Below are 9287 nucleotides of genomic sequence, written 5' to 3' on the forward strand. Positions count from 1 at the left end.
GAGAGAAATAAGTTGGATAGTTGAGAAGTGGAGATTGGTTCCAAGCTTAATACTATGGCAAGTGATGTGAACCCTCCTCTTCTTCCACTAAGGTTTCGTAGATCAGGGTGGTCCATAATCACTCTCTCATTGTACTTTCATAATGACAACAAAGTGATTGAAAAAATACATTCTAGATTGAAGTAAAAGACATTAGGAATTTTAAGAGGAACATAAAAAAGAAGTTCACTCAATAGTGTGATTTCATCAAGTCAAATATAAAGGATCTATCAACATAGAGGAAATCAATGATTCCAAGAATGCCCAACATGCAAACCTACTCTACACTAACTATTCATTTTCTTGTCCAAATTGGGTGAACCTAGTTAATTACTATCTTCTCTTTCATTGAAAGTATTGTGGGTTTATTATCTACCTTTCTAGTCACGTGAAGTGAGATCTTTGCTTCATTGATGATTGAAGCCTATCTATTGCATTTGCATCTCTTTGACTCAAAGTTTATGAAAACATAGTCTTTGATGTAATGACTTACACCCAATCGTATATATATTATTCATTCTAAACCCAAAGAGATCCTCATAGCTTTAAAAACCATTTACAAGGTTAAGAGGAACTCATACATATATAGCGTTAGAAACTTTCTCTTTCATTCGATATATGATATTACTATCACTTCTCATGCAAATACAACGTTTTTATTGTGTCCTGTGGTATTATGGGGTCAAATAGACACACCCCTCATAGGGCTAAACAAATCCTTATATTAGGATTAAAGATTGGCTAAAACGTGTTTACAAGGTTAAAATAAGTTTATACATATATAATGCCAAAAACTTTATCCCTTATTTGATGTGGGATATTACATATTGTCTTTAACTAGCTATTTTAGCTTACAAAACTAAAGAATCTTCCTTCAAAGAGAGCCCTTTTCATCTAAAACTCAATCCCTTTTGAGATTCATGCATCTCCAATCTTTATCGTATGTCCAAGAAGAATGATAAGAAGCTAAAAAAAAAAGCAAAAAGTAACATAATCTCCAATTAGATGAACAAAATAGAACCATACTAAAGTCCTAATTTGTACAACTTTTGTATGATGTCCTCCCAAAATGGATTCACATATAACATTGCGCCACTATACAACGATGGCATATCAGGTAAATTTGAGGCCCAAACTGAGAAGTGTTGCACCCCCTTGAAATGGGTGCATGTATATCACACCTCTTATGATGGTTGCTAAAGTTTCGAGTGAACCAAAAATAGGCCATGGACCTATATCAACCAAATGATAACAATGCCTTTAAGAGTCAATTATAAACTACTTTGACTTGGTTGCATGCATACCCCTAACCATCCCTACCTCCTTCCCCATTTACCCCCAACCCCTAAAGTGGTAAAGATGGCCTCTTTGGGTCTAATTTTGTTGCCTTTTGAATTGAATTTTGCATATTTTGTAGACTTTAGTTTAATTATCGACTTTATTTTGCATCTTTTATAATACGTAGATATAAAATTAAAATTGTTTTACTAAAATTGAATAAATAAATTCATGAAATTTATGTATTGGACCTTTTATGATAAGGTAAGTAAATATTTGGTAAACCAACTTAATAACTTAATTTAAGTCATTAAGTAAAATTAAGCATATCTAATAAAATAGCTTAATGACATGACTTAAAGTAAAAAATAACTTTAGGTAATAAGTAAAAATAATTAAATTATTCTTAAATCTACATCTTCATTTTACTTTTTTATCACAATTTGCCCTAGTTATCTTCATGATATTTTTCGCTATTCCACGATCTTCATTGTTATTTGACTTCCCTTACCATAATTATAATTTATAATTATGAATATGTCAATTTGATGATTTAGAATAAATTTTAAGTTATTTTTATCAAATAACCTTGATACTTAAAGTGATAATAAAGTAATAATTTTTAAGTTAACAACTTAAATATAATTTAATTTAAAATCAATTTAAGTCATTAAATAATAAATATTAATTTTTACCAAACATTATATTAACATACTAAAATATTTAAATAAGTTATTTTAAATAAATTATATACAACATTATAACATTTGGATTTATCACATCGTATTTGTAGTTCTTGAGCAAATAGTGATTGAATATGGCAAGAACAATGGATGGTTTTGAAACCTTTTTTCCCTTTGTCAAAAAAATTAAATGAAAATTTTAAATTTTAAAAGATAGTTTTAGCCATTATAATTCAAAATTAAATCCTTCGCTACTTAATTTTTAAACTTTTTTTCTTTACTAAAACAATCAAATTCAAAATTTAAATTTTTGGAAATACTTTCAACCATTGTAATTCAATAATAAAAATTTTAATACTTAATTTTTTTTTTTAACCTTAAAAGCACATTGAAATATATTTAAGAAGTGAGTTAGTTATATGTAAACTTAATCATTGTTAGATTTTAAATTGAAAGAATAATGAATTTAAAATATAATTAAGAAAAAGTGAAAAAGTGTTGTATTTTTTTTTAGTTTTCTTATTAAATCCATTTGAACTATGCAATCATGATAAACAAAAAATTATAATTTTATTAATAATGATTTATTAATAATAAATTTAAATTTCAAATATCTATTTTTGTAAGTCTTGTTTAGGTTGGCCTCACACTTGGCTAAAAAATATTCACATTTAAAAAAAAAAAAACGTAGGAAGCAAATCCATATTTAACTAATTTTTTAAAAATCTTTAATAAAAGTACTCTTAAAATATAATTATTAAATAAAAAATTTAATCCTTTAGCAATAATAATTATTTTTACTTTATCTTTTTTAAACCACTTAACCTAAAAGTTAAAAAGGTTATTCCAAATATACTTTTGATATAATTTTTATAGAACATCATATTTATTCGGAATATTTTTAATAAAAATAATTTTTTAAAGTGTTTTTAAGAAAAAGAAAAATTAATTTTTGACTCACTAATTTAAAAAAGTATTAAAAAAAAACTCTCAACTTTTATAAATCGATTTTGATTCACTAAAAAAAAGTCATTTACGGAGTATTTCTCCAAAATTCACTATAAATTATTTTCTAACATTCTAAATAATTTTTAAAATTTTTAAAAGAGTTTTCTAAATATTTTCAAATACTAATTTTTATTTAAAAAACATTTTTTTAAACTTCTAAATTGTAATAAATACTTTAATAATTTTATAAGTTTGATTTAACCATTTTTAGATGAAAGCTAATGTTGTAATCTATCGAGTGCGTATTTCTCCCTCACAAAAGATAAAAGCATTCCAATAAATTATGAAAAAGGCATTTAAGAGGCCTGAAAAATCATTTTCGTTCGGCTAAAAAAACAATTTCCCACCACCCACCATTCTCAAAGCAAAACAAACCATAAATCAGAAATCATATCAAAGCCATCATTATCAAAAGTACCAGTCTTTTTGTTTGCATGAATAGACCTATCCGCAGTTGAAGCCGCGTGGGACCATAAATTCAAAATTTAGTCCCAAATATTCATAAAAATTGACAGCTTTTGAGTCCTTTTTTGACGGTGAAAACCACCATACATGGGATTTGGGCATTGGGTGATGCACCTGATGGTGAGAGGAACAACCCTACTTTGTGAAAGGGACAAATATAGCCTCAATTTGAAATAAATATTTCTAGCTTTCCCTAAAGAGTTCATTAATAAGTATGTAATTGGCTGACATCGTAATTAGGATAAAACAAAAAGGAGCAATCTAAGGCCCCCACTTGTCATGTCATTTTAATAGGTCACTTTTTTATTTTCTTACAAAGCAAAAAGGAGCAATCCAAGCCCCCACTTCACATGTCATTTTAATAGGTCACTTTTTTACTTTCTTACATGGCCAAAGTCTAGGACTTGAAAAGAAAACTTTCACGTTATATAAAAAAGTATTTATATTAATATTCAAATAATGAAATTTTAAAAATACCCCTAAATCGTATTATGAGAAAATAAACATTGAATTATAATCAATGTTTGTCTATGACAAACATTGACCATGACAAATATCGTTGATATTTGTCCATTTTTCTTCATATGTTTTTCATTCAATATAAGTCACATACTACAACAACAGTCATCTTCTCCTAGTATTTTTCTTCATATGTTTTCAAAGAGTTTCATTAACAAGTATGTAATTGATGGACATTATAATCAATGCTAGGATAAAACAAAAGGCTAAACGCGGTAATCTAAGGCCTCCTTGCCATGTCATTTTAATGGTCACGCTCTCATAGCTTCTCTCTTTCAAATAGCTCATTAGCAAGTATGTAATTGGTTGACATCGCAATCATGTTAGGATAAAACAAAAGGTTGATGAACGCGGTAATCTTAATCTAAAACCTCCACTTGTCATGTTATTTTAATGGGTCACCCTCTCCTATCATAATGTATTAAATATAAGTTTTTTAGTATCATCATTATATTGATGAGACATTCCTAATTAAAAATGGTCTTACACATCCATCCAAGCAAATTTCTCAAGCATTCCTCATCAAGGAAGGACTTATAATTGAAACCCTCCACATACGAACTTTCATAATAGCTAAATAACCAAAATGATTAATGCCCAATGAATAACCCTAAGATCCAATGATTTATTTATACCTTGTTCAAAATAAATAATGATTAATACTAATTTATACATTCAGTATTTAATTTTTAGTTTTAACAAATATCACCTAAATTAATGTAGATGGAATATAGATCATTCTAGAGGGTTGAGTCCTCGCACGTGCTAAAATGCATGAGGAAGTGGGCAGTTGTACGGCAGATACAGCTGTAGACTTTTCCCTCGTTTTTCTACGGCGGAGAAAGATTCCATGGTCTTCCTATTTATAACTTCTAAATTGATTTTCTCTTTAAAAAAAATAAAATGAAATCCAACCGTAGATATTTCCAGCTGGCCTGGAGAAAAATAAAATAAAATAAAATTTGAAAAGATAATTCTCAGTGAATTTGCCCACGTCCCCACCAAGGTGGGGGCAATTCAAAGGCTGCGTTGAACCGAGTCACTTCACTTTGAAATTGCATTTTCAAGGTAGTACCTGTGGAGGACCACACCTTCCTGCCTGAGGAAATTCTCAGGTCTGGAAGTCATAATGGAGAAAATTGAAAAGAATCTGGGTTTTTTTTGGTTGAAATCAATGTAATGGTATTCAAAGTGCAGGATTATACAGCAAGAGACCATTGATGGGCTTGTCATGACAGACAAGAGGACTTTCAGACACACAATTACAAGAGGGACACAGGCGTATGTGATATGATCTTCATATCGATCAACATTTCCACTTGAAAAGAAATCAAGAAATCAAGATCCATTCAATCTCATACCCACTGATCCATTCCAGTCTCTAAACGAAGCATGCAAAAGCAAAAATACTACAACTTTTTCTGCATAAATGGAAATACAAACTTCTCAGAAGTTTACCAGCCGATCGTCTTTCTCCCTTTCTCCCTGTCTCCCTATCTCCCTTTCTCCCTTTCCGTCAACTGAAGGAAAAGAAAATTTTGAATCAAATGAAAAATTTTCTAGGGATCCAAGCATATCATAATTAGACAACAGCCATCACAACCGTAAGAAGAAATCTAAGTTCAACGAATCATTACCTCCCATCTCAAAGTGTATCTAGTACTTGGTAGAGGGTTCAAGAAGAGTTGAAGAGGTGGAGCTACCGCGACAACCACCACTATCTCCTTGATCTGCTCCCATCTGATCCCGTGAAGGCGGGATGGCGGCAACAAATTGGAGAACCTCTCGGAGTATCTGTTTTATGATCCGCCCTCTCGTTGGAGGGGGGAGGTGTCTTTCTGGATTGTAATTGGGACTAGTGGAGACTGCAATTTCCATTGCTGAATGGACAGAGTAGAAACAGGGATTGAGGTGTGAAGGAGATAGGGATAGTTTTGAGATGGCTTATTTACATATAGCCCCTAACCTGTAGCTTACTTGATGTGCAAGGTTCCACAAGGGATTGGTGAAATTAGGGTTGGCCAAGTTACCGCCAATGGCAGAGCAACACTTGGGAAGTTGAAAATTAAGAAAAGCTTGGAGTGACCGGTTGGTAGGCATGGTGATGATAAGGTTCGGAAATGAGTTCAGGGAGTATTTTTAATATTTAAAAGGTAAAAGAATTTAATGATTAAAAATATTATAAATGCTTTTCAGAATTATTTTCAAACACATTTTAAGGAAGATGGTGGGTGGTTTCTTAATTTATTTAATAAAGTGTTTAAGAAAGAAAAGGAAAGAATAAGCACTGTTTGGGAACATTTTTTATTTACCGTTCTCCCATTTAAAGATATTTTTCAAAAACAGTTTATGATATTTTTTTAAAACAAAATTATATTTGAGAATTTAAAATATTTTAAACTTATTTTTTGTGTTTTCAAATATTTTTTAAAATAAATTTTATATGTAATTATTTATTTTCAATTATTTTTTGTATTTTTGTATTTTTTAAAATAATCCTTACAAAACAAGTAAAAATAATTGAAAATGATTAAATAAAAAATACTTTTTTTTTTTTGTTTTAAAGAACACATTTTCTTGTTTTTTTTTTCTCAAAAGAGAAAATTGTTTTAGAGAAAAGTGAGCAAACAAGTAAGATATTTTTGAATTGTTTTTAAAAATAATTTTTTAGAATTTTTTTAAAAAATAATTTTGATGTTTTTAGAAAAAAAAATTATGTTTAGAAACTAAATTATGAAACAAAGTTTTTCTAATTTAAAAAAATGCATGTTTGGTTAAGTTGATAAAAAAAATTTTATAAAACAATAAAATAAAAAAGCTGTTTTTTTTTTTTTTTAAATGGATTGTTTTCCTCCATTTAACTTGATGTTAGAAATATAAATAATTTTTTGAAACAAATAAAATATATTTATAAAAAAAATAATTTTTCAAGATAGAAATGATTTTTAAAAAATAATTTATATACAAATTTATTTATTTTGATGAATAGATAAAAAAAAAGGTAAGAAATTTTTTACCTAACTGAAATAACTCAAAATAAATTATTGAAACAAAATATTATATTAAATAAAAAAGTAGAAAAAAAAATATTTATTACATGTAGAAGATCATATGCTGCAATTTGAAAAAAAAAAATATTTATTTATTTATATTATAGGAAAATTGAAATTTGTTCCATGAGAATCAAGACATGAACTAATCCAAGAATTGTGGAAGATAGTTGTAGGTTCCATTCCCAAAATTTAATTATCCTCCAAAAAATAGTAAAATTGTTCACAAAATCAATGAAACATTCCCAAAAATTAAAATAGCACTTCTAAAAATAGTCATTCCATTTGATAAATTTGTAATTTCACTCACAAAAGCAAAAATTAAGACGTCATCAATTGGTCTCATTACTTTATATTGTTAGTTTCATTTATTTGTACCTTGAATCATATTATTTTATATCATTATTTATTTGTACCTTGAGTCATATTACTTTATATCATTACTTTAAATTATATTGATTTCCATGTGTTGTTTATTTTTTCAAGGTATACATTTTTTTTTGGAAACAATTAAATTCATATTCCAATAATAATAATAATAATAATAATAATTTATTATTATTATTATTATTCATTAAAGAAAATTTCAAAGTATGCAATTAAGGGTTCATTGATGAGAAGAACCATAAAGCACCTATAAATAAAAGAGTTTTTGGTCTCTCTTTCCTCGCAATATCAAAAGCACCTTTTATATCTATTACCAAGGAGTACACAAAAGAAAGAGTAGAAGAGTAAAAATCAAAATCGAAGTTTAAGGCATTTATGTGAAGAACTTCAAACCAAACTGAGGTTAGGACTATGTATCAAAGTATGTTTTCTTCTTCATATCCTATATATTATTTTTTAAGTTCGATATTAAACACCAAATAAAGTAATTTTCAACAACTGATCATATAACTCTCAGGAAGTAGCAACTATCAAATAAATCTATGTTCTTATTTGGTTATAGTTAATGAATTGTAACTTTGTAGTTAATGAACTTGTGATTTTTAATTCATAAAATCTCTAAGAGTCTTTGTGAGTTGTTTTTCCATGTAAATCACATGTCCCTTTGTACGATTGATTATTCTTTACTTTTATTAATTAATTATATCTTAATCAAAGAACTTAGAAAATTAAAATTAAAATTTTGAACAATTTTTAATGGGCTACCTATTCACCTCCCTTTACATGGTTTTAGAGTCTAAGATGTTGATGAAAGAGTAATATTAATAAAAAATAATATAAAAGAAAGATGATGACATTAGATTCTAAATTGACTTCAAAATCTTTAATTTATATATATATAAATAAAGGGTTTTCAATTAAGTACTTGATATCAAGATAATGGAGAAGTAGTTAGGTACTTTTTTGGTAGTTGCCTATGTTTATACCTTGGGTCTTATGACTTTATAGTCAAGTTCAACTTTTTAGGTATTCTTTCGATGGTTGTCAAAAATGTACTATTAATCATATGGAGTTCTGTTTATATCTTGGTCCTATGACTTTGTACTTACATTCAATTTTTTTTAGGTATTCTTTCGATAGTTGTCAAAAATGTACTTTTAATCATATGGGGTTGTGTTTATATCTATTTGTTTGTGCCTACATCCAAAGATCAAGGGTAGGGTTAATGAAAAAACATCACCAATCATAAGGTGTTGTGTGTATACCTTCAATCCTATGACTTTGCCCTTAAGTTCCATTCTTTTGTAACCTTATACGATTAGTCTTATTTATTTATACCCGCATTCAATTGTTCAAGTTTCACCATATACATTTAACGATCAAGATAAGGAGTTGGATCGGTGGTTATTCTTAATATTTCTAGGGGGTGATAAAATATCTTACGATATAACTCAAACCTAACACATTGTTCAAGGGCTCAAGTTGAGTATAATGATATGAGATCAATTTCATGCCAACCTACATAATTTAATAAATAGATTGATTTTAGGTCAACTTAAATAATACAAATATTGAATTAATTTATTTGATAATGTTATTGATTAATCTAATTATAACTTTAAACCAATTAATCTATATGTGAATCATTACAAATTTTGTTATTGAATAAATGGATTGATTGAGTCATAAATTTAGTATGAAAGATAATAATATATATTGTGGGAATATGAAGAAGAAATAATCAACCAATTTATTGAATTTAATGCACAAAGTCCTTGCAATTGTAATACTACCCACACAACAAAGAAGAACTCACACACATAAACACCAAAGAAACGATAATCAAAACACAAAGGTT

The 9287-nt window shown here is 27.9% G+C and overlaps 1 long non-coding RNA gene across 1 annotated transcript; it reads right to left on the reverse strand.

The window, feature by feature from the left end:
* Positions 1–5224: 5224 nt before the first annotated feature.
* On the reverse strand, positions 5225–6006 carry LOC117916527. Its single transcript, XR_004651574.1, has 2 exons — positions 5630–6006; positions 5225–5512 (listed from the first exon to the last, which is right to left on the reverse strand). It is a non-coding gene; the product is annotated as an uncharacterized LOC117916527 (long non-coding RNA).
* Between the last annotated feature and the right edge of the window lie 3281 nt (positions 6007–9287).

Source organism: Vitis riparia, chromosome 6 (genome assembly GCF_004353265.1).
Source record: "Vitis riparia cultivar Riparia Gloire de Montpellier isolate 1030 chromosome 6, EGFV_Vit.rip_1.0, whole genome shotgun sequence".
Classification (NCBI taxonomy): Eukaryota; Viridiplantae; Streptophyta; class Magnoliopsida; order Vitales; family Vitaceae; genus Vitis; species Vitis riparia.